This window comes from Columba livia, chromosome 1 (genome assembly GCF_036013475.1).
Source record: "Columba livia isolate bColLiv1 breed racing homer chromosome 1, bColLiv1.pat.W.v2, whole genome shotgun sequence".
In the NCBI taxonomy this organism is placed as follows: domain Eukaryota; kingdom Metazoa; phylum Chordata; class Aves; order Columbiformes; family Columbidae; genus Columba; species Columba livia.
The window spans coordinates 92,466,590-92,491,300 of NC_088602.1; the positions used below are offsets into that span (position 1 = coordinate 92,466,590).

General features: G+C 45.3%; 1 protein-coding gene across 4 annotated transcripts in view; it reads left to right on the forward strand.

Annotated features, from left to right (window-relative positions):
• Positions 1 to 24,711, forward strand: part of KCNE2 (potassium voltage-gated channel subfamily E regulatory subunit 2) — a 95,752-nt gene that overhangs the window by 55,113 nt on the left and 15,928 nt on the right. For 2 of the 4 annotated variants that reach the window (XM_065067259.1, XM_065067266.1), the window contains exon 1: positions 1 to 24,711. This exon is cut by the window's right edge. The exons of the other annotated variants lie outside the window; for them this stretch is intronic. The gene's annotated coding sequence lies outside the window, so the exon portion shown is untranslated. 4 annotated transcript variants of the gene reach the window in all.

Genomic DNA, 24,711 nt, shown 5'->3' on the forward strand with positions numbered 1-24,711 from the left:
ATTTGGCCTTGACCAACAAACTGTGAAGCTGAATCAACCCTTTTTCCTTCCAGTCCTTCACAACTTTGTCCACAGGGAAGGCTTCTGCTGTTCTACTCCTCAACCAGCCAGCATGGCTTTCCTGAGGCCCTGGGATGTTATCTGCTCATGGAGATGAGGGGTCACTTGAGTGGCTGAGGGAATGCAAAAGTGCGTTTGGCAGCTAGTCAGGACACAGGAGCTTTGGTCCAAGAGGAAAGAGGTGAAACACAAGCTATCTATAGTATCTGATCCTGGTTTCTCTTCTGTGCAGCCAGTCCACTGGCCTGAAGGACAGTGACTTCTTACAGCCACACTCAACTGTGAGGCAAAATCTTGGCCTCTGCAAGGGAAGAGACACACATCTCAAACTCAGGCAAAGACCAGTGGAGGAAATGTTAGCCATTTCCAGCCATTATTACCCCTGTGCTGTGCTCTGGGAACAACTGAAACAAGCAGGCACTCCGTGTGAAGGGAGCGTCATCAACCCTGAAAGACCGTACAGGGAGAGCAGATGGGAAATGACAGGCCTAAACTAGACTGTGGTGACAGCAGTGCATGCAGAGGAGTATGATTAGACCAGAAAACGTCTGGGTGTGCACACATGGAGCAAAAGGGTCAAAAGAGGAGCAGCCTGGGGACAGGGTCCTGTGTTCTCAGTGAAGTGAAAGAGAAAGGAGTGGAAATGGGCAATTGTAAAAGCAGATCGCGCAAGTGACCCCTTTCTTGTGCCCTGTGTCCCATCCTTCTGCTACAATGGGATCCAGGCCAGCAGTAACTTGTGCCATCATTGCATGGTGGAGTCCTTCCTGTCCTGGTACCTCAAGAAAGTCACATGTGCTGGGAAGAGAGGACAGAAGAATTAATGAGAAAGAGACAGAGACCTCTCAAACTTCCCATAGACTCCCATACCTCTGCTGGTTTCCCAAACTTCCTTGTCCCCATCCTTGCGGTAGGGACACACAGTTTGAACAGCTGCACTTGTGTATACCCACCTCAAGGGGCTGCAGCATGGGCTGAAGGCTTGAAAGTGTTGGAACAGGCAAGACCTCTGTGTTAGCACAACTCTCACCACAGAGAGATGTAGAAATCAAAAGCAGAACAAAAGAGCAGTTGAAGAAGGGAACAGGACATGTAGGGGTCTGCAATGACCTAGAAATAAACAGCTGTGTAATTAATGTGAGACAAAGAAACATTTTCATCCCTTGCTATCCTGGACCCCCAGACTGTGGAGAGACACTTCCTCCGGCATCCAATTCTTTAGCAATGGCGGGGCTGTTTAATTCTTGAAGGCAGAGAGAAACAAGACTTGCTGGATGTACAGTACCTATAAGCCTGATGCCCAGGCTTGTGAGGGCACAAGGAAGCTGCCAAGGTGAGAAAGAAAGCATGGCCTGGCCTTCTGTCATGGAGGATTTAGAGAGTTTAGCATTGTATAGGACAGAGGGACCTGCTGTAGGCATGGATTCAAATCTGGTGGTTTTTGGGAGCCATGAAGTGCAGAGGAAAGAGGAAAATTGTAAAACCAGAAAAAAAATAGGAAGAAAGAGCTGTAATGGACAGGGTGAGAAGGAGTGGAGATCATCTGGATCTCAGAGGACATCGTCATCTGGTGTTTTTGATAAAGACAGTGAGGAGCAGTAGCAAATGGGAAACCTTCTGATCTCTAATGACCCTGCTACATTTTAGGAGCATACTGCCATTTTCCTCAGACAGGGTATGATGTTACTCCTCCTGGAAATACCAGATGTCTGGGACTAGGGAAAGCTTACGCAGAGACAGTCCTTTCATATTTCTCTGTGGTTTTCTGTTTCATTCCTGCATCTCTTGATTTATTTGCACACATATATCTCTTCTTTCCTCCTCCTGTCTCTCCTTTATTATGTTCTTGTTCCATACATGTTCTTTTTCCTTCCTGGGCTCAGACTTTCCTGTCTCACACAAAACTCAGAACCCAGGTTCCTAGAGCAAGGAGTGTGGTCATTTTAGCAGGTTATGTTCATACTTGTCATGCTGAAGAAATCATCAATAAATTATGATTTTGAAATGCTCCACAGCTTCATTTAGAAACCAGCAGATGTTTTCCAGCTGTCACGGCCTTCCTATGCTTCAAAGTTTTTCCTGCATTTGAAGGAGGAACAGAAGTCAGTAATGGTAACACACTGGTTTATGACACTGAAAATCAGGACAGTGTCTGTGAGATGCAGTCAGTGTCCTGACTCCACCAGAAAGCAGCACTGGGATCTGTCTGGTCACGTGCAGATATTGACAACGTAGGTATTTCCACTAGGTCTAGTCACCCTATGTAACCTTCACAGTCAATAAGGACAAGTAGGCACTTGCAGAACACATTTCATCTTATCCTCAATCAATGACTACTTTAGGCTAGATGAGTCACACCCTAAAATCACTTGTTTTCTTCCTGCCTAGTGTGACCAGTTTTATGCAGGTATCCGTACTGTATTTACTAAAGTTAACAGGATTCATCTCCCCATGTCACTGTCTCAAGTACAAGCCCCGCATTGTTGGCTCCAAGCATCTCTTCGGCTACTGAGCATAAGGCAGCTCATGCTGTGAAGTAAAAATATTTCAAAATCAGAGAGGACAACTAACAGCAGAGTCAGGAGTGCCCAGCCCAAGGGAAGAAAAAGTTACTCAGTTCAGCTGTGCACCTAAAAGGGATTTGCAATTTGAAATAGCATTTTGGCCATTGCTTATGGATCTCATGCTCTGTCCTTTCCCATTCAGTGAAGGAGTGTAGAGAAAAGGGCAAACTAACAAATTGCAGAGAGCATGGTTTAAAAAAAAGCTGTCAAGCAGACAACTGACAAGAAGAGGGTCGGTTAGAAAGGTAGAATGGGGAGCACTTTCTCCTCCTCAACCGACACCTTTCTCTGGAAGTGCCATCTCCATGAGTCTCACCAGGGACCGTGGCTCAGGGTATAGGAGCCTGTCTTTTAAACTTTTCAGCTCTGGCCCAGATAGTAGGGTAATTTTATCTTAACATTGGCATGCTACAGAGTTCCCTATGGAATATCTTGAAGCTACACAAACACAAATCCTAGAGAAACAATATTTAGTTTTTGAAGACAATTGAAATATTTTTAAGACCAACCACTGTTTTGGCCCAGGGTATGCACTTTCTGCATGGCAATCTCCAATTTGTACCAGATGCAAAGGCAAAGATATTTACTACACATTCCCCAAACTGCACAAATTCCTTTGTCTTTGTGTTCACTTAACCTCAGCTTCCATTCCACATAACTTACTTCACCTCAACTATGTTTCTTGGAATAACATTGAATTTTGGTCAGTTCATTATTGGCTTTGTTTGTCTTCAGTGCACTGTACGTTAGAGGGTTGGCTTGAAACATGAAACACTGTGGAAAGGAGTCCAATATGGTAATACAATCATTTGCCTACTGTTGCAGGAATTGTTTCCATTATGGGCCCTATTTTTCACACTCTCCTAACTTTCCAAAACACTCACCTTTGGAGTTGGAGTTTTCCATTGTTGGTGTTTGCCTGGAGGTTAAATTTGCCTGTGTGAGTGGAAGTTTTAACAAAGATGTCTAGTCCCTTTTACATTATGGGAGAGTGGAAAAAACCCCTACATTTTTTCTGGCTTGGGAAGAAAAATATCTGACCACATTTCTAAGAAGGACAACAGCAAATCTGCTGAAGGCTGAAATTTGACAGGCACAATCGGTAGAGAGTCCAGTCATATGTTACAGACCCTGCCTTTTGAACTCATCTCTGTGTCTCCTGGTGTCTATAGGGGACTGTTTATGTTCAACAGCCTGCAGGATCAGACCGCAAATGACCAGTCACTCCAACTTCTGACAACTAATTTCCGTCTCTTTTTGCCCTTGTAACACAAAATTTGGAGCTGTATTAACAGCTCTGTCCCCAGGGATCCAGAAATGCTGAAGCTAAATTTCTAATCATGTTAAATCAGTCTCTCAGAACGTGTAGAATAAGTTTGTGTGTAAAGGAGTTTTTTGTCCAGTTGAACAAGGAGAACTGAGTGGTATTAAAAGAGCTGGTATCTTTCTTGTGCCATTACTTTTCTTTTTCCTGATTAAAACACCTACCTGATCTGGAAGGGGGCTTAGAGCTGGCCTGTAGTAGTTTACAAATCCTACATGAAATCTGGCTACAGAGATAATTATTGTGTGACTACATCTGGTTATTGGATTACTACCTGCATGAAGAAGTTGTCTTAGTTTAATAGCCAAGCCATTAAGAAAAAAAAAAAAAAGAAAACAAATATAATAATTCCACAGGAGCATTTTCTTAGCTCACATATCAGGAACTCCTAAGAAATAATCCCTGAGCTACAAGCTGTGAAGAGGCTACATCCACACAATGGGCAAGTCAAGAAAGCCAGGGAGATCACTATTTTTGCTGAAAGTGCAGACTGCAGTCACAGATATCTCACTGGCAGACACCACACGGGACAGTAAGCAAGGCAGGCTTGCTCAGCACTGAGAGCAATTACAAGTTCTAGGTGAGTTTTTTTCATTGTTTTGGGGAGACAGACATGCATGGACAATGTTTGAAGCTTTAAAATTAAATTTAATGCTTCTGTTGCTGAGAAGACACTTTTAGGTTGCCTGCATTATTGAGCAGTCATAAGCAATTAGTAAGAAATTAGTAGATTCCAGCAGCAGTGGAAGTTCTAAGAAGTTGCAGGTAGGAGCTCTGGTACAAGGCTTGACACCAGGCATGTGCTCAACTAGAGAGCAAAGTGGTCCTGCAGCCATGAAGCCACATGCTTTCAGTAAGGATAAGTCAGTCATTCCAGCAGTAATTTCAGAGCAGAAGCAGCGAATGAACAAATTCCCTAGATGTACCTGCATCACTCTTTGAGGTGCTCCAGTGAAGGACTAGAGCACCCTATCTGTCTCCCTGTATGACAATCCACAGTGTATGGCATTTCTCCCACAAATCCCTGCAGTATTTCAGTCAAGTCCCCTTAAAATTCATCCTCAGTCTCAATTTATCTGCCTCATGCACACCCTTTTAGCTGACCATGATTGAGTGTGAGGCTTGACTAGATGACCTCCTGAAGTCACCTCCAACCTGAATTATCCTATGACTCCATGGCTGCTGGCAGAGCAGGCCTGCTGTCTGATTTTTCCATGCAGCTCAGTGAGCAGATTGATGCTGCCACATCCGTGTGGCACAGCAGGTCACTGCAGTGTGGCCAGTGTCACTGTGAAGGTCAGGAAGGCCATACACTGGATATATGACTTTTCTGTTCCCGCTGCCCAGGACACAGCAAAGCATCTCCCCGCTTTTTGAGCTCATAGGCAGGACGTATGTTGCCCTATGCTGTCACCCAAATAAGGGAATCACAAAAGGTCTGGTTGCATCTGGGCCTCTCTGGTCACCGCAGGTGGCCCTTGCACACCCCAGTCAGAAGTGCCAACCGCATGTCTTGTGCTGTGCTTCCTGGAAGTCCTCTGCCCACTACTCATGCCAAGTGTTTACTCTCTTGGCTGTTGACATATCAGCCTCCATTATGCGATTATCTCCTCTTTCATCTTTATCAGTGCTGTGTGACCCTCCACAGCCTCCACCGAGATGGCCATGGGGAGTTCAGTCACATCCTGAGCTCCTGCCAAATGTGTCTTTGGGCACCTGAGAGCTGCTTGCGAGATCAGCTGAGCACAAGGCCAGGGGCACCTTCCTCGCCAGCCTGCCCCAGGGTTAAGCAGCTGTCCTGTTCAACTGGAGACAGGGGTGGGACATCGTGGAGGTGCTTTGCGTATGGGGTGAGACAGCAAGGGACAGAGGTAAGGACCCTCCTACAGGTCAACGAGTCCAGAGAAAGGCATGTGTTGTAAAAATACTTGTTGGTTGTCAAGTGGAAAGCCTTTTCCTGTGGTCAAGTGCCAGCAATCTTCATCGGCCTCACACAGAGAAGCTGCTGGTGAGAAGTAATTTCTGAAAGCCACGACTGAGACCGCTAGCTCCATGGAGGAAGCACAATCCCAGGGAAGAAATACAGGCTGCTTGGTGCTATGCCCGCTACACCTCCCCTTATGCTGGGGTCCAGCTTGTAGTAGTGAGAAACTCCAGCTGCAAGTATTGTAGTCCAGGCTCAATACAGGGGGGGAGAAGGTGGAGAGAGGACCAATAGCAGTGACAGGCCTGCCATAAAGATCCCACCACCTCACACACACCATGCAGCCCTTGCTTAACCACAGGGGAAGGGGCCGAGGAAGCTCACATGAGGCATCACACAGAGAAAAAAAGCTCCTCATTAATCACCGGGGCAATGTGCAATCCTGGAGGTCATTCATATTCATTGTACCCAGAAGAGATGGGTCACGATACTGAAGGAAAGGCTGGGAGCATAATCACAAGCCACATGCTGGCCTGGCCTTTTTTCTCAAACAAGCTGTAAGTCAGACCTCAGATTCCTCTGTCAGCTATTAATGGCAGTGACTCCAGGCTAAGGGCTATCTCCTCTTCTGCTTGCTGAAGTCTGTGGCATCAGAGCCTGTAGAAGAAGGTGCACAAGGCATCTCTCCCTAAAGATGATAAAAATCAAGATGACTGAGAAAAAATAGACCTGAAACAGAGTCCCAGGGCCCTCAATTACCCTGCTTGTCCCATTTCAAGGAGTTCCTCAATCCTGATGATCTGATTGCCTCTGGTTTAAGGGCTCAGCATTGACATTGAAAACATAGGGTTGAGCCTCCTACCACTTTGCCAGGATGATTTTCTGGACCCATGTTTATGGGTCCTCAAGGAGCACGCTGTTGGACCGACCTGACCAAAACAGAAATAGGCTGATCCACAGGGGAGTGAGGTGACCTAAAAGAAGAAATCCCATTGGATTTGATAGCTAGAGCCCATTCCTTCCTTGCCTTTTACCAGGAGGACTCTCGGCACTGCTGTTCAACTTCTGGCAGGCATTTTCTGTGGTAGCAGTCATCCAGCTCTGTATGGTCACTGTTCCTGCAAGAGGTACCACTTGACCTCAGGACCATTTACTCTCCCTAGTTCACTCCATGACCTCCCTAACGCAATTTCAGATCTTCTGGCAGTCAAGCTTTTGCCTGCTGGTCTGCTGGGGAGGGTAGGATGCAGGGTTTTTCCACAATTCAGGCCTAGATGCACATGTACTGCCCATGGTGAGCAGACTGCACCCTCAGTGGTAAAACTGTGAGGCAACTTGCCTGCACTGGGTGAGGGAGACCAGGGCAGCTATGATTTTCCTCAGTAACACAATCTTTTCCACTAGAATGGCACATGCAGGGCAGGAGTCCTTGCTTTGCTATGACTTTAAACCTATGTGATGAAGGAGGAAGTGAACATTTGTGTTTGGGTCTCGTCCCAGGATCTTTTCACTTGTGCAGCTAGTGCTGTGGGGGTGTGTCCCATGACTCTCTCTTGGGCTCCTCCACCATGATTCACCAGCGTAAAATTACATTGCTCAAAACTAGACTCACTGTTTCTCTTCTTTTGCTGCTTAGGGCATATTTTTGCGGGTCATCCTGGGGAAGAGGGGAGTTCCCAGCAAGTTATTCTGGAGCAACAAGGATGGCAGTGTTATCTGGTAACTCCTTAGTGGAAGAGTCCTTGATGCCAATTGAACTGACTGATGGAAGGGCTGGTGGTGTGACCTTGGTAGGTGGAAGGCATGGGTGTCTGTCTGAGCCAGGGCTGGTGGTCTGGCCCTAGGGGCAGACAGCTTGCTGCCAGGAAACAATGATCCTAGCCAAGGAGTGACTATTGCTGCCAGGCTGGTGGTGTACCTGTAGTAAGATGAGGCCCACTGTCACATGGATGTATGAACATTTCACTGCCATCCTCTCTGAGAACTGTTTTCCTTCAGATCTGCTGCAGCCTGCTGGCAGGTAAGAAGCTATCCTCTCATCCAAAGGCTTTCTTGTCTGTGGGTTTCCTGAAAGTCTTCATACTTGAGGCAGAAGTATCTTTCCCTATCTTGAGCAGTTGTTCCTGCTTCTGGCCTTGAAAGCATCCTTTAGCTTTCTCCCCTTTCTTTGGAACTGCCCTCTAATTTGCATTTCCCAAAGTGGCTGATCTGGCCAGGGATCTCTGTGTACCCCATGGCTACTGCAGCTCTGCTCTGTGAAATCATAGCCTTGCATGTGTTTCTTTCCCCATTCCCCTCAACCTCTCCTACCCATTTAGTGAGGACTAGGCGGGCCTTATCTGGCCCTAGAACCCCACCCTTGGGTGTCAGGTTGTTGGCATGCCTGGCTGCAGAGACGTAGATGACAGGACCCTATGTCCTACCTGCAGTGCCCAGTTTTTGAAGAGACATGCTGTGTTTGAAGGGACAAGAAGTGGGAGGGTGTAGTTGCTCACATTGCTCTGCCCTCCTGTTGGCAAACTCTGGTCTTCTAGAAATGCTGCAGTCCTGTGTGCGACTGGTTACACAAATATGGAGGTCTCCTAAAGGTTGCTGTAGTGGGGTCGGTCCTTCTGAAATGCTCATTTCTGTATGTGCTGGGGTAGTCTCAGGTGTGTGTGCCTGGGGAGGTCAGGGAGGCTGCTTGCTCCCACCTTGCAGGGCCAGCCGAACAGGACACAACAGGCATAGCTTGGTGTCAAGGTGGGAGCTGCTTCACCTCCATCCTTTATCCAGGGTGACGTAACCTTTAAGAGCAGAGGGGAAAAAAAAAACAACCACATTGTCACATTATCACATGGGTTTGGGATGAGCCTAGACAGACATGAGCCTAATTGGGTTCAGGTCTGCTGCACGCCTCTGTGTGGGCTTGGCAATTGGCTTGATTGTCCGTCTGTGAAATGGGGCAAGTGGTGCTTACCTTTATTTTCAGGACATTTCAGATCTTAGCACAAAATGTATTATGCAAACAAGAAAGGTTTCTGGTGTTGTATCTTAGTAACAAGCAGCAGCCCTTGAATTTTGACCTTTACATGTTGTTGGTGTGGGGTTTGTGTTTTTTGGTTTTTTTTTTGTTTGGTTTATTTATTTATTTGTTTTTACAACTATTTGTACTCGCCTGACCAGGCCTGAACTGAGTGGACTGGTCGCAATTGAAGGTCAGAGTCATTTTCCTGCCAGCTCTAACCATGTAAGCAGGGGTTAGAGCAGCGCTGGAGGGGGGTATATTTATGGGCATGCAGATGAGCTACGATTTGGACGTGTTTTTGCTGCTAGGTGGAGGGATGGAAGCACAGCTCTGTGGGGACACGGTGTGGTCGCTCCTGAAAACGGCACCCGCCGTGGACGAACAGAGCTCTGACTTGCATTCTCCTTCGCTGGATGCAGGCAGAGAGAAAGAGTGAAGACCCATCTGCGTGTCACCGTGGGCGAGTAAATAAAAGTGCCAACTCACAGGGTTATCTGGCCCTAGGTGCCAGCCTTTTGGGTGGCCAAACTCGCATGCTGACCAGCTTGCAAAGAGGAAAAGTACTGATTCACTTTTCTGCACTTTGAAACCTGGCAGCTCTGCCCTTTATCTGCTCAGATGGATTTAGAGGAAAGGCTAAGTGTGTCTCCAGCCAGCATAAATCGTGCCTCCTTCTGCCTGTCTCAATCTGTACAAGACACCAGCCTAGGCTTGGTGTTTGCCTCCAGAGTAATCCCACTTGTGCAAGCATCTCTATGAGCATCAGCCTAACTGAGAGTGTTATTCCCATGCAAGCTGTCCCCCTTCATACACCTCAGTGTTCCCAGCAGGCTTGTAAAGCTGCAACTGCCCTTCCATGTGAATTTCCTCAACAGGCTGTTGGACTCTCCTAGATTTAGATCCCATCTTCAATAGATAACTCATACACAGATTATACCTACGTTAAAAAGAAGTTGGACAACTGATTCCTCATACCCTATGGTTTATCATCTAGCTGGAACAGTGGCCATGTGTTACTGTGTCAGCAAATAATTCTTCATTAACTCAACTAGGCAAAGCTCAGATGCGCGCTATTCCACTGCAGGTTCTGCTATCCTGCTTTTCGAATCAGAGCAAACCCTAAGTGAGCACAAGGTTTTGTCATCCATGGGCTAACCTCTGGATTAGTCTGCCTCTGAACTAGTTCACATGCACAGCCAGGAGTTTCTGTCAAGCCTTGTGTGGTAGCTGCAGAGGGAAAGTGTTGTGCTGGAGTGTGCTGTGCTCTCCAGAACATGACAGTAGTGTTTCCTCAGCACTGTCTCTGTAGGCTGGATCCATCACCGCAACAGCTGGCTGAAGACACAGAACAAAACAAGGAGTTCACCGGCTTGTCAAAACTTAAGAATTTGATGTTTGGATGAGGTGTTGACAGACCCATCTCACAACTCCTCAGTAGCCCAGGCACTGTGCAGGCTGGCCCTGGGCCTCCTCCTCCTTTCCTCACCCTCCTGCCCAAGACTCCATTCCTTTTCCAAGAGGAAAATGAGATCTTTGATTTCTATTCTGGGGTGGAAGGTAACTAGATTTCATAAAGGGATTATTGTTTTCTGCCTAGTTCTCATTGCAATACCATGCAGGCTGTGAATCTTGATCCGGGTTCTGCATACACGTTTCATGCATGTCCCTGATTAAAGGAACCCCATTGTTCTGGGGCTCTGGTTAAACTAGGAAGAATTCAGGTACACAGTGTTACAAACCAGGATCATGTTCTATTGCAAAGATGGCTCTGAGCTCCTGAATTCCTCCTGTTAAATGGGATAGTTGGTTTCAATCCATTATTCATGATGCCTGACACAGCATTTGATCTCCAGTTCCACAAAGTTCAGGACTGTTCAGACGAGCCTTTGGTCCTTATTCATCTCATTATGTGAGCTTCAGCCACCTATGATGTGATATTAATGACCAATTAAAAATGCCACTCATCTATTAATTAATAATGGGAATCCTTGTTGAAAAGAGCAAGTGCAATTTTAGGACATATTGTCAGATTTGTGGGGACTCTCAAGCAGACTTACATCGTGCATGTAGCATGGATGTTAGGTGTAAGGTGGGGCTTTGTATAACAACGAGAATTTTGATGCATGTTCTGTGGAGGATGGGGTTCATAAATCAGTCTCTACATCAAAGGTATCAGTGGTCAGTGGGTCAGCAGAGACAGCCACAGCTGAGAAGACCTAGGTTCAGCCTCTTGTCCCACCACAGAGTCATTCAGTGACAAAACAAACCACTCAGCTTCTCAAAACTATTTTGGTTCCTAGCTCCCACTGATTTTAATTAGTATTACCACAATATCCTTGAAGGTCTACACTTTCAGTTGCTTTCCTGAAAGACAGCCAGCAAATCCATGTTTTCATTTGAACTGCTCAAATCCATGGTGGTCCTTTTACCAGAAAAAGGCCCACAGATGCTAGGACAGAGCACCGCACGCAGTCCTGCAAATGCAGACCTCCTGGGATGGCACACCTAGAGGCAGCTCTGTGCCAGTAGCCAGGCTCTATCTCTGGGCAGCATGTGTCTGTGTCCTTCAGAAACAATGTTCTCACCCTTCCTTAGCCTTGTATCAGCTGCAGGGTGCTGCAAGGTACGGCTCATGCTGTTCCCGCCTGGTGAGATAAGGCTCCCTTCAAAGTTCCAACTTATTAAAGAAAATCTCACACCACATGCAGTGCATCTGGAAGCTTTCACATTGTTTAGATTTATATAAGCAAAACTGTATCTGTATTTTCAGGCATTTTCTTCTAAAATGTGAGCTTTAAGATACATTTGGGCTATCGAAAGATGCCAGCAAAAAAGAGTGGTCACTGTAAGATGGAGCTGATGTTGTGGTTAAAGCACCTTTGAGAATTCAAGACAGAAGTGTATCTATCAGTACAAGACAAATAAGCAAAATGCCTGTAACTTATTGGATTAGAGCATCACTTATTCCTATTTGGCCATTTCTTTATGTCCTGCCTGTTTGTTTCATAGTTTTCAGCTGCGTACATGAACAAACTAGGAGGAACCCAATTTGGGTCACCATAGGGTATTGACCTGGACTTTTGTTACTGGACTGATATTTGAAGCAAAAGATAAACATTTTTCTTCTTTAACAAGACCTCAGTTTAGCCCTTCAAATAGGAAATGGTATTTAGAGCAACAATGCCAGTTGGAGCTGGTGGAACCTGGATCCTCTGTGGTGCATGTGCTCCATGAGAAAAAAGGAAGGATGTCCCATTGTCTCGATATATGGAAAAAAAAAATGTCTCTGGAAGAGATTAAATCTGCTTTTACTTAACTGTCAAAAGTGACCCAGATACTTTTATACCTAATCGGGTTCCCCTCCATTTATCATGATGTTTAGCCAGAGTTGCAGGTCAAGCAAACAGCTTTGTGGTTTGTGCCAAATGCAGACTGATATGGAGCCTTTGAAGTAAGAAATGTGAGCAATCTTCTCCCCACAGGCTTGGTCCTCTTGATAAGGAGATGCACAAATGACACATCACTCTTTAGCCCATTTTTGAGCACTTCAGTGGTGTGTTAGCTTCATGGTAATTCTCAGCAATGAAGGGAGTACTTACTCATCATAACAAAAATCTGAATAAAGAAAGGAGAAAAAAAATAAGTAAGTTTTACAGATCAGTTTTTAAGAGAAAGTTATCTTTGCTGAGAGGTTTGAGACTTCCCTTTTGAGAAGATGAAATTACTCCAGGTGACCCCTGAGCTACAGAAACTCTTTTTATTTTAATTATGTGTAATATATTTCTGAATGAGGGCTGGTAAAATCAAACCCCAGAAATGGGGACCCCTCCAATTCATGCTTTATTTTCTTGAGCCAACCCATCCACATTATTACATTTTGAATGTTTGGGGTCCTTCTGGAGGAAGATCAGTTTGCTGTAAGAAACTTTTTCATTTTTCACTGCAGGCCAGGATCAGCAGTGAGATCTGGTATCAAATGTGACTATACTAACAGGGAGGAATATACACAGTCGAAGTTTAGCTTTTTATACAGATATGCAGATGTATGAATGATCTGCAGTATTTGAATCCAGATCTGGACTTATATGTTAAACCCTGCCTGAGTCGAGGTAATTGAGGTCAGAAAGGTCAGCTCTGCATCCTTGTCAAGCAAGGCTCCTGAATTATGTCATTGGAGTAAATTTTTAATGAAGGAACATAGGAAGCTTACTCAACATTGTGCCTTTGTAAGCTCACTAACCATTTCCTGGGTAACATATAGGACAGTATTTTCCACTGTCCCTTCAGATTGAAACACAAGGAAATTAGTAATGATTAAGCACATCCAGTGGGTGAAATGTAGTCACCCTTTCAGTCCTGTATCTTAACCTTTTCTTGAAAGCCTGCAGGATACATTGCCTTTAATCCATGTTTCTGAGCAGAGAAAAATCTCCATTTGCTGAAAACCAAGACCCTCATAGACAAAGGGGACACATGCAGCCTTGGCAGCTCAACATTAAGAAGCATTTCCTGCTCTCACTGAAGAAACACTTGTGGTACTCGGGAGGCCATGAAAGTTCTTGTATTGACTTTACTGAGTGGAGGCTGAAAGCCTGGTCCTCTTCTAAACACAGGAAATGTTTCACTTATGTCAAAGCAAATATCCGCTTGTGAAACCTCTTAGCTGGCAGCTGGAGTAACACAGTGCCATGAGAGATTTGGCGTGAAAAACGGGTGAATATCACATTTAGGATTTGGAGAAAGGTATCAAAGATGCCCCTTAAGCACTTCTAATACTCTCTGAGGTGGTTTCTTAAGCTAGTTTCACTGCAGACTTTCTAAGTGAAGTACTAGAATTGGTGTCCACCAGCAGATGGTGCTTCTGCCCGAGAATTGTTTTCTTTCATGAGCATTAAAAGAGACAGCTTCTCCCGTCATCACTGTAAAAGATACAAGGCAAAACATTGTCCTTTAGATCATATAGATTCCATCATTTAGACTGGTCCTATGTATGCCTTTCTGTCTACTCTTCCCTTACCTCCAATGTTGCTTTTCTTTAAAGGGCCTTTGATTAAATGGACAATTTCCCTTTTAAAAAATACCCTATATAAGGTCCTTGTTTAGCAGGTGTGATACTACGCTGAAGAACTTCAATGGCAGGAAAAAGAGAGATGAGTGATGTTTCTTTTGCTCAGGGTGTCTTTCAAGCTAGCTTCAGTGGAGATGCACAAAACCAGGCATGCAGTCTGTCCCTTGTAGTCTACCTACTCCCAGCTTCCTAAGGACAACAAGCAGAAGTTCCTTGGCTCTGAAAGCACCTGGAACAGATGAGGAGACAGACAAATAAACACCCACTTGACTGCAAACTATGATCTTCCGTGTTTGTGGGACCAAACTGCTAAATTTTAGCTGAAATCTGGTTGTGTCTATTGTAGCTAATTTACCTTAGGAACCTTGTAGTGTTGTTTTTTTTTTCTGCCATTACAATAGCAGTAAGTACTTTAAAAAGAAGATCCAAGATCACCCTCACCGAGTTAGATAATGCATAGTCACACTGCACCCAAGTAAGTGTCTTAAGACTTCTCTCCTCCATCATACAGATACCTTGTTGGTCAGTACATCTGGCCCTTTAGTTCACATACAGGTGTGTGAGCCTAGCGCACTGTTGAATGTACCAGGGTCCAAGCTCAGGCACAGTGCTGCTTTTAGGCTGGAAGGATGCCCCAAACACTGGGTTGTGATGGAGGAGTGATGGTAACAGTAAATCTCTGCATTGCAAGTGCATGACATATGGTAATCCCTGCAGAAGAGTGAAAAACAGGAGTTTGATTTAACATGTTAGACTGGAATACAAAGATTCCCCTTGTCCTCAAAAGCTCTTGACATTGATATCCAGACCTGTCTTTGGCAGCCTGTACACAGACTGCTGTGCTCTGGTGCCTCCACGCTGCTCTGGGCAGCTTCATCCCCATCCAGGAGATACCAGCATGGGGAATGTGATTACCCCACTGAGACAATGAGACCTTCGAACAAACTGGGTCAATGCAGAAGCAGGGCGAGGTACCAAGATGAGATGGAAGTTTTGTGAACACATTCTTACACAAGCCACAACAATAACATGCTTATACACACAAAAAGGTGTGTGCACTCCAGTTGTGCAGGACATTCTTGGGCCATATGAAAAGACAGATTTATTTTAAAAGTGACTGAATTTTTATGAAAATGGTATTTTCTCCTCTTTCTTCATCTCAGAAATGTCCAGTGAAAGGCAGCAGCAGAAATGCTAAACTCATCTTTCTCAAAGACGGCACGTTGAGTAACTGTACATTATATCATTCTGGAGCTAAAAGAAAGCAGAACTAAAATGCACTTCCATAACTTTGGTGGGATAAATGTACATGTCATGCCACAATACTTGCAGTGTATGTTCTTGGCCACCACATTCACAGTATTTTTGAAATCTAAGGTGAATCAGCAGTCCATAGCTCTTTACTTTAGCTTTTACTGAAGCCTTCAATGGAGATGCCAGAACATAGTTTCTAGAGTGCAGGACACTAGCAGATTCAGGAGGGTAATTAATCATATGGAATCCAATTAAAAGATTACTCTCTCATTCTCCAGATAGGGCGTTATATAGATGCACAAAACTATCTGTTGAAATCCCTCAGGCAGCTTACCCAGAATAACCTTCTTCTGGATCCACTCCAGTTCCCAGCAGAGGCTCTAGTTCAGGAAATCGTCTTTATTCAGAATAGCACTTAAGCATTTGCTTAAAGTTAGGCGAGTACGTAAGAGCCACTTCCAACAAGGCTGTACTTAATTGCACCCCAGCTGCCTTCCTAAATTGAGATTAATGTCAATGGGAAGGTTCCAGCTGATTTTGGAAAGCTGGAAGAATGCTGCTGCCTTCTCCACAGAGTCGCTGTGCTTCTTGACCATGGGAATACTCACAGAGTTATGTAGTGCATGGTACATCTAAAATCACGCATTCTTTTGGGCCTGGGAGCCCTCCGGGGGTGTGTGAAGATGTGTGGTCCAGCAGATCAGCAAGAGGAGCTCGTCTCGACTCCCAGTGCCTTCCTGGGGGAGCTGGTGCCAGATGGGAGATGACAGGGACACAGCCCTACTGGGAGCAGGGTCAGCACTGGATCCCAATCAGGCTGGTGCCAGGGGTGGGGTGCTGGGTCCCTCCGCATGTCACCTACCCCCACCCCAAACCAGTGGCTGCTATGTGGTGCCCAGGCCAGGTATGAGGGAAGGAGCAGGAGAGACAATGGCATGGGGAAGGTGCGTGCGTGTGGGTGGCGTCTGCTGCTCCAGAGGCAACGGGGTTTCTGCTGGAAGCAGGAGCTGAATGCGGGCAGATTGCAAGGCCAGTTTGCGCAACTGGATTGCAGCCATATAAGCAAATGGGCCCAAGGTCAAGAAAGGCTGAGGAAATGTGCCTGGGCTCACGCAACATATATCGGGTTAAATAAGCAATTATTTCTTAACTCACGTACTGACATACTTGTTTTCCTTCCTTGTCAGTGGGCTTGAAATGATCACTTTACTTTTTTGAGTTCTCAGGGTGATGTGGGGTCTCGGGATGCGCTTTGGCCTCAATCACCTCTATGGATAGTTGTGCGTAAAACATAGATTTTTTTCTGCCAAAATAAATATCAGTGTAATGTAACTTTCTCTGACAGCAGAGTTGGGCTCAGAAGATGCCATTGCATGAGGTTGTGTAGGATGCTTGCTCTGGTTTTCTGTTTCAACCAAATGCGAGCTGGCCTGTGCTTCCCCTTTCACTGTCACTGTGGGAAGAGTATCAACTGGTTCCATGATCACAGAACTCCATCTAAGTCTCAAGTATGAGCAATGAGCATCTCTACTAGGCTGTATCGATGTCTACAGGTTGGGAAAAACAAACAGCACTTTTTTTAACGTGCAACGATGGACTGCATTAAACCCAAAAATACATAGCAGTTCTAGTCCTAACTTGAGATTTCTGCAAAATGCTGAGTTCCTCAGCAGGTTGCACCCAGCCATACTGACCATGTGTTCATACCAGCTAATGCTGGCTTGACTTATGCTGGATCCTCTCCTCCTCTTCCCACCTGTGCAGCGTAATGTGGCACAGACACTCGGCAGAGGTTGCTGGTGCCTGGACCCCACCAGTAACAAAGCTGCTCAAGTGCCACAAGACAAGAAGACCAGCTCTCAGATCGCTTCTCTCCCAACATGGGAGGCCAAGCCACATGGACTCATGTGGCTGAGGGGCATCTGCTACACTCAAGCAATGTGCTTGCTCACTAGCACCAAGGTTTTGAACATGGAGCCCTACCAGGCAGCACACCACCGGCTAGCAGCCTTCCTCTGATGTGAGCTCCAGGGCCAGGGGTAGCTCCAGCAGCCCAGCAGCATTCGCCCACCAGGTACATGGGTCAGAAGAGGTGCTGGTGCATTCCTGGAAGAAGTGCAGTGAAAGCTGAGCTCGCACTGAATGCTGCATCAGATGAAGCAGTGAGTTGAGCTTTGTTCTGTTCCTGCACTAAATATCACAGATTTGCACCCTGCCTTGCTCTCTTATCAGGCTTTCCAGCTTAAGCTCAGTCTCTGCAAACCCCAGGCTGTATCTTGGGGTCTCCAATCCATTTCTCCTCCCAGCTTCTTAGTAAAGCACTCTAACAGCCTTTACAGACAGAAAGGATTAAAATACATAAGCATGTGTGTTTGTATGTAGGCATGCATTTGCATGTAGTCATATGGACAAAGGTAGATTTTTAAACACAAAGTTGTTTAACATGAGACTGTGCTGGTTGCAGGCACTTTCATTCAGCTCCTGTGCAAAAGGGACTGGTTTGCACTAGGCTCTGGACAGGGGGAGACAAGGCATGCTATTTGGCAAGCACTTTAATTCCCAGCTTCTGCCAGTCACAGACTCCCAAGGGTACCTGCTGGGAAGGCACACTGCTCTGCCAGTGCTTCCTCTCACAGCCTCCGAGAAACGGGGCAGGGGTAGGTACCTACCTGCCAGACTTTCAAAGGAGGTCTGTCTTGAGCAGAAGCAACTCATGGCTGTTCAGGAGGCACTGGCTAAGTGCGCCTGCTAGGGGAGAGATCAAGTGTGAGGTAAGGCAGAGTCTTTCACACGTGGCTGCAAGCTGGTTTAAAGCACAGTTTGTTGTCCTGGAGCAGGTGAAGTCGTCTGTGTAGATAAATTCACTGGATGCATAACAGATCTGCTGTAAGGATCTGCAGTGCTCAGTAATAAGAGGATATTCTTCCAACCTAACTTGAAAGGCCCAGAAGTGTCTTGTAATTTTTCAGAGACCAGAGGGGGCTAGAATTTAATCACTGACTTCAGTCCCTGTCTTCTAAACAGCATTGCTTTAAAACGTGTCTTCATACGTATACTTGCTAAGGAGTCGCAGCAGTACTCCTGCTTGTGTGAATCAGATCACTTGTTTTGCTGAGGAGTTATGAAAACAGATGATTCACTCATATGTGCCACTTTTCAGCAACAAGTCTCTAAGTCTGCAGACATGAATTAACAACACCAGGCCCTGCAAAAGTGAGTATTGGCAGTAACTCCAGTTCCAGTTCAGGATCTCCTTACTCCATTCCATCCAAATTCCCCACTGGCCTCTGTGGACTTCACTAGAGCCAGGAGTGCAGAACTGGCTTGCTTACAGTCTGGGCTGTGCTGGAGGGGCAGCCCATGGGGGGGCAGGTACCAAAGCTGGCCTGAGTACCCCTGCACCTCTGTCCTGATCCACCCCTCAGGTGTGATTCTATGCTGCTGCCATCAAAATCGGGACTGAAGCCCACTCTGGAGCATCAGTGGACTATAACAATGTAAGGATGTCTGTCCTGAGTCAGCCATGAGTCTACCTAGCCTTCTGTGGCAAGAGGGACACCCTGCCACACAACCACCCTGAGAATGGCAGGTTGTGATCTCTCTTCTGAGCCCTGAAGAGCCTCCTAGAAAGGCTCTAGATGCTCCCCTGCTCTCCCCTTTTGTTTCACCTCATTCTATCTGAAGCTCCATCAAGTCATGGCACTCTTGCCCCCAGAAGGGGAGGTTTGACAGGAGCGTTCTGGTCATCTTTACATCCTTCCCTTTATTTTCTCTGTTGTCCACTGAATAGGTTGGTTCCTACATGCTTTTTTTTCTTTTCTCACTGTCCTCTTTTCTACCTCTCCTTCCCTCTAACCAGACAGGGTGGGGAGGTTTTGTTAAGTGAAGAAATCATTGACAAACATGGAAGCCTAAGAAAAAACATAAAAGTGGGGCAAGCATGTAGTCATGCTTCCCCAGAATAATCCTCAGGAGTCTGCTGTGAGAGAGCATGTCTTTTTACTCAAATGTTCTTGATACATTTTTCTTTTCTGAATCAATCTAATCACTTTGAATGCTTGCCAGCTAGTAGCATCTATAGTGTCCTGTAACAAGAAGGTCTACAGCTTAGCAGTGCACTGTATGAAGAAAGAAGGAACCAGTTCCTTCGGTACAGACTTAGAGACTCAGTCAGGATCTGGATCCAGCTTACAGGCCACGCTCCACAGTTAGGATATGAAAGGAGAAAGAGCAAGACTTGAAGCCACTAGTGTTACTGTGGACATTCAGCCCCACCAGAAGCTGTGAGCTGCCCTGCCCAGAGGAGCTGTTGCAATCAGTGACCTTTGTCAATTTGACGATGCCCTGCCAAACCATAGCCTGTTGCTGTAACTACTACTCTCCCTTCCCTCTGCTTTATGAGGGCAGGACTTTGCAATAAAACATTGTTTCAGCAAGGGTGCCTCTCCCCATTTCCATTCCCCAGAAAATCCTCAATACTAGCAGCTCATTTTCAAGGAAACCCCAAGGGTCCAGTAAATTTGGCTGTGAGAAATAGCTTTTTGCTAGAAAGCAGGTGTGGCATAATGCCTGCTACCATTGTACACGTGTGCTACGAATTCTCTCAACTGCAATACTAAACAGAACCTCAGGTCAGCTTGTGGCTAAAGCACACACCTTCAGCCCCCTCACACCACCACAGGTCTGCTTGGCCTGTCTCTGGATGCCTTGCAGAGAAGTGGGGAGAACATGTAAAGAGCTGTGTCATTTCCACAGCCCAGGCACCTAAAGAGCCAACACACTCAGAAGAAATTTTCATCTGTCATCATGTTCAGCTGTGGACACCACTGAAGTCAAAATGAGGTCTATGTCTTATGCTGGGCTGACTTATTCTGTCTGTTAATTGAAGTGCACAGCACAATCTTTAGTCAGTCTTTAGCTACACAGATAGTGTTTATAGGAGCAAATACCAACACAAAACCAAATCAAAACAAACCCAAGATTTGAGGCTGATAGATCATGATGCTATTTTATTTCCAGGACCAGGAGTGTAGCTGTCAAATGTATAAGCATCAGAGCTGTACAGAGGCTTGCAGTACAGAAGGCCCAGATCCCAAGCTAGGTCGGGACATGAGGGACAGTGGTACCTCCATACCACTGCTGGTGCTCGTTCAAACCACTGATGGCAAATGACCTATGGTTTTCAGAGACACTCTGTGGAAGCAGAGGGCAGGTGGGTACAGCTGGTGCACCCGTACAAGGTGCAGCACCCACACAAGGCAGCACATAGAATCACTGTGTGCACTGCCCTGGGTGACAATTATACTCCCCATCCAACTCTTTACTACCATCTGTCCAACTCTTTAGCTGCTCTGGCTGAGCTACTGACTGCATTTCTCCATGAAGGCCTGGAAAGTGCGGGCGAGGAGCAGAGGGCAGCTATGCTGGGTGGTACCGAGTGTGCTTGTGCATGCAGGAAGGGTGTGCGTATGTCTGCAGAGCTTTGTGGTACCTACCTACAATCCAGCAAGCGACTGACCTGCAGCTTCCTAACCAAAGGATAGATTCAGATTACTCTTGTTAAGAGCAAAACTGCTGCTGTCAGTTATTACCACTGACTTTGCCTTTCATGACACTGGCCTTGAGCAGGACCTTGCCTTCAGACAGCCGCAGGTGATGCACAGCAGTTTAGATGCAGGTAACAATATTTTAATTACACATGAAAGTATGGTGAAAATCCATTTGATATTTAGGAGGGAAACTGTGTGAGCACTTCAGGTTTCTCTTCTTCTCTGAGGGACACACATACATGCATTCGAGGTATCACATCTTATCTTCCCAGCCAGATGGATGCTGTCCTCGTGCTGTGGCAGTGTGAAGAGGTCAGGCTGGGAGCTGACAGCCTGATCCGCCTTTCAGGAGCTCTTAGACTGCCTGAACTTCAGTGAAGATGGGGTTTCCACATGAGAGCTGGCCTGCCTGTGCTCAGGGACACACCATGGTGGTAATGAGCATGTGGCCATAGCATGTAGCCCTTGTTTGCCCTACCCTATTGCTAGCAGGCAGGAGGGATGCAGTGCCACCAGCTGCTGCGCAGTTTATCAGCGGTGCATGTAGGTACCATCCCCATTGCTTGTGCTGGGAGTGGAGGTCACTCAGCAGCTCATGTTCTCCAGGGGATGGCCTTTACCTGCAGTGTGTTGGATGCTTCCCTCAGAGCTATCTGTCCCCAGCAAAAGCTGTCCCTGTGGCCATTGCTTGGAAAGGTGTTTCTTTTTGCCATCTTGCTTTCAGAAGGGGGATCTCAAAGAGGCTGAGGAGTGAATTTCCTAAGTCACTAGAAACTAAGCATTGGACATGGTGTGGTGTAATATTAGTGTCTGCTTTTCCATTGAAATGCTATGTGCAGCCAACACCCTTATTTATCCCCTAAAGCTTTTGCAACAGCAGCACGTAAAACCATAGCAACAAAGCTGAATGATTGCAGTCTCTGCCTGCAATTTCTCCTCTTTCTGCCTGATTTCTCCATCCCTGAAGCTTTGGCTGAGGGGAGCAGTGCATTTTTTGGCAGGGTGGCAGGTGCCGATATCTCAGTTGCAATGCAGTCCCAGCACCAGACACAGTCAGAGCTCAGGACCTGACTTGTTCTGCCTGGTTGGTTTTTGTCAAGCGTTCAGGGTTGAGAAACTGCTTAGACTGGAGTCTCTCACTGTCAAATGCATGCTGATACACTCTTTTCTCAGGGATACAAAGGGTTTTCCTCACAACCTTGCTATGCTTGTACTACTTAACAAAATATGGCTAAAATTCACTTTCCTTCTGAATGTTTTTCCTCTCACTTCAGTGATGACTGGAAAATATTGTTTTGTCCAGCATATTTTTATTTAGTCACAAAGGACCATTCTAGGTGTCCCTCTCCACTGTCTGCACTCTTTTCATTGCTTCTATACAAGCTATCAAAGACCATGTATCCTGGTGTGGGTCTCTGATGTGATGAGGGAGCGATCTTCAAACACAGAGTTATTCTAATATTTAGAGATAGTTTCCAACTATGAACATTTTTGGGGACAGCCTGTCAAGGTCCCTCTGAATAGCAGCCAACCTTCCAGCAGAACAGCTGTTCCTCTCAGCTGGTACCCACGCCAGACCCCATATGAAGGGATGGGAGTTAATACTTTTGCAAATGTATCCAAAGTGTTATAATAGGTGGTCAAACTCTATAACATGCAATTAACTCTCAGTATCTCTCAGAAAAACAGAACATCCCAACCACTGAACCACCAAATGTATTTACCATTGAGAAGACAAAGGACCAAGAAAATAGGCTAAGAATGAAACCTTTAAATGCTGCTTCCTGGAAGATGGAAGAACAGTCACACAAGAAATAAACAATTGCAACAGGATTCCCCCACTTAAAAAGAAAACCCAACCTGTACAGGGCAAGATATCAAAACTCCCAGTTGTGCTGAAAACCATACCCTTGAGATGAAACAATGTGCAAATCCTGACTCCCTTATCCTGGGAAAGAAAGTAACATCCATCATGCAAGCAGCGAATACAGAAAGAAAATGAAACCGTTACGATTTGCTTAGAGGAATGGCAAGCAGAGGCAAAAGAGTTAAATGTTTGAGAAGTGGAAGTCAAAGCTCCTGGAGAGGTGGTAGCTTACACAGGCTGACCCTCTGCAGAGGCTTGGCATATGAATGCAAGAAATGGGTAAGACACCTGGAAGCACAGCTGCAAAATAAAAAATAAAGAGGCAGTATCTTTAGTTACCAACACTGTTATGAGAAACCAGAAGGATGTCCCGAGATGCAGTAAAAATTTGATAATAACAATCAACATAAAGAAACAGTTCAAACATAATTAATAGATGTAATCTTGAGTAACCTTAAGAGGAAAAGGTTTCAGCAGCCACAGTTAGAGCCAAACTATAAAAACCTAATGGCCTTAGTAGGTCTTTTTGTTCTACAGGGTGATTCACTGACAGACAACAACTTGAAAAACAGCAACCAGACCCAGGGATAGAACCGCTGATTTCACTTATGTTCTTTTAAGCAAACGTGTAAATACCAGAAGGAATCTAAGAGGACTATCAAGAAGGTAAAAAGTTTAAAGCAGTGGGGAAACTAATTAAATGCTATCAGCACTCTAAATATCAGTAGTTAGCAGTATAGTGTATCAGTAGTTAGCACTATAGCATATCAGTAGTTTAAGGCTGAGAAGATTGTAGGTTAAGTCTGTGTGTATAAAGGTTTATGTCTGAAAGGCACACTGAATAATATGATATTATGATTTAACCAGAAGAAATACAGAAGGAAAATTACATAGGTACATATAAGAGGATACTAGTTTCCAATAACCACACTCAACAGCTATATTCTTTTGTTTCCAAGAGTTAACCGTATAAAATTCATCATGCTAAGTAATGAACCCTGTAATTCAGGAATTATATACAGTTAGTTTCCTTACTTGAATGAACAGAAGGAATAAGAAGATGGCAAAAGCTGTGTATAAATATATCATCTGCTGATTCAAAATAAAATGTAAAGTCTGTTTGCTGTAGAGAATACGGGAAACAACTGATGGAGGATTGGAAAAAAGTGACTGGATATACTGGAAGCTCCTATGAGAGAAAATGTCTGGGGAACAAAGATCACTGTTAGTAACATTCTTCTGTTAATCTTCTGAAGGAAACAGAAAATTGAGCACCCCATTCCAGTCCTATAGATACTGATCTATGTATGTGTATGCATATTTGTGTTTATTTATGACTATCCCTCGAGGTGTTTACAATAGATATTGCAAAATGTTGGGATGACTTTCTAATGAACTCACACTCACTCCTATGAGATCTGGGTCTAACCACAAGATCTTCAGTATGTCTGCTACCTTCTTCACCAGTAACACTAACAAGGGATTTGTAAACAGGTCAACAATGCTAAGCAGTCACAGAAGTGTTATCAACCATGAAGGTTATGAACAATTGAATATTGTTCTGTTCTGAGCCTATTGTACGTCTAAAAATAAAACATTTTCCTTGAATGGTGCCTTCAAGACCACAGGGCTATTACATGTAAGAATACATCCAATTGTAAGGTTGTTAATACTAATTGTTAAACATTGTGTATGTCTACATGTAGTGCATGTCCTGCTGGTGACAACACCCTATCACGAGATGGACCCACCTGCTCCAAAACACCTGGGAGGCAAGAACAGATGTTGCCACAGCACTGTCTCATCAGTGAATGCTCAGGTGCTGTAGTGGAGCTGACACTGTTGTCCTTGGTTCTCACATAAAGCCCAGTATCTAGATCTGCAATAGGTTGTCATTTACTCACTTGCCCATGACAGTGGTCCAGCTAGTTCCGGAGTCCACACATCTGGTCCATACCTCTCCAATCTGGCTACAAGGATATTTTGAGATACCATGCTGAAACCTTGCTAAAGCAAAGGTAAACCACCACTACCACTCTGCCTTCACCCATTGAAAGAGTCCTGCAATCATCTCAAAATAGAAAGGAATCAGCT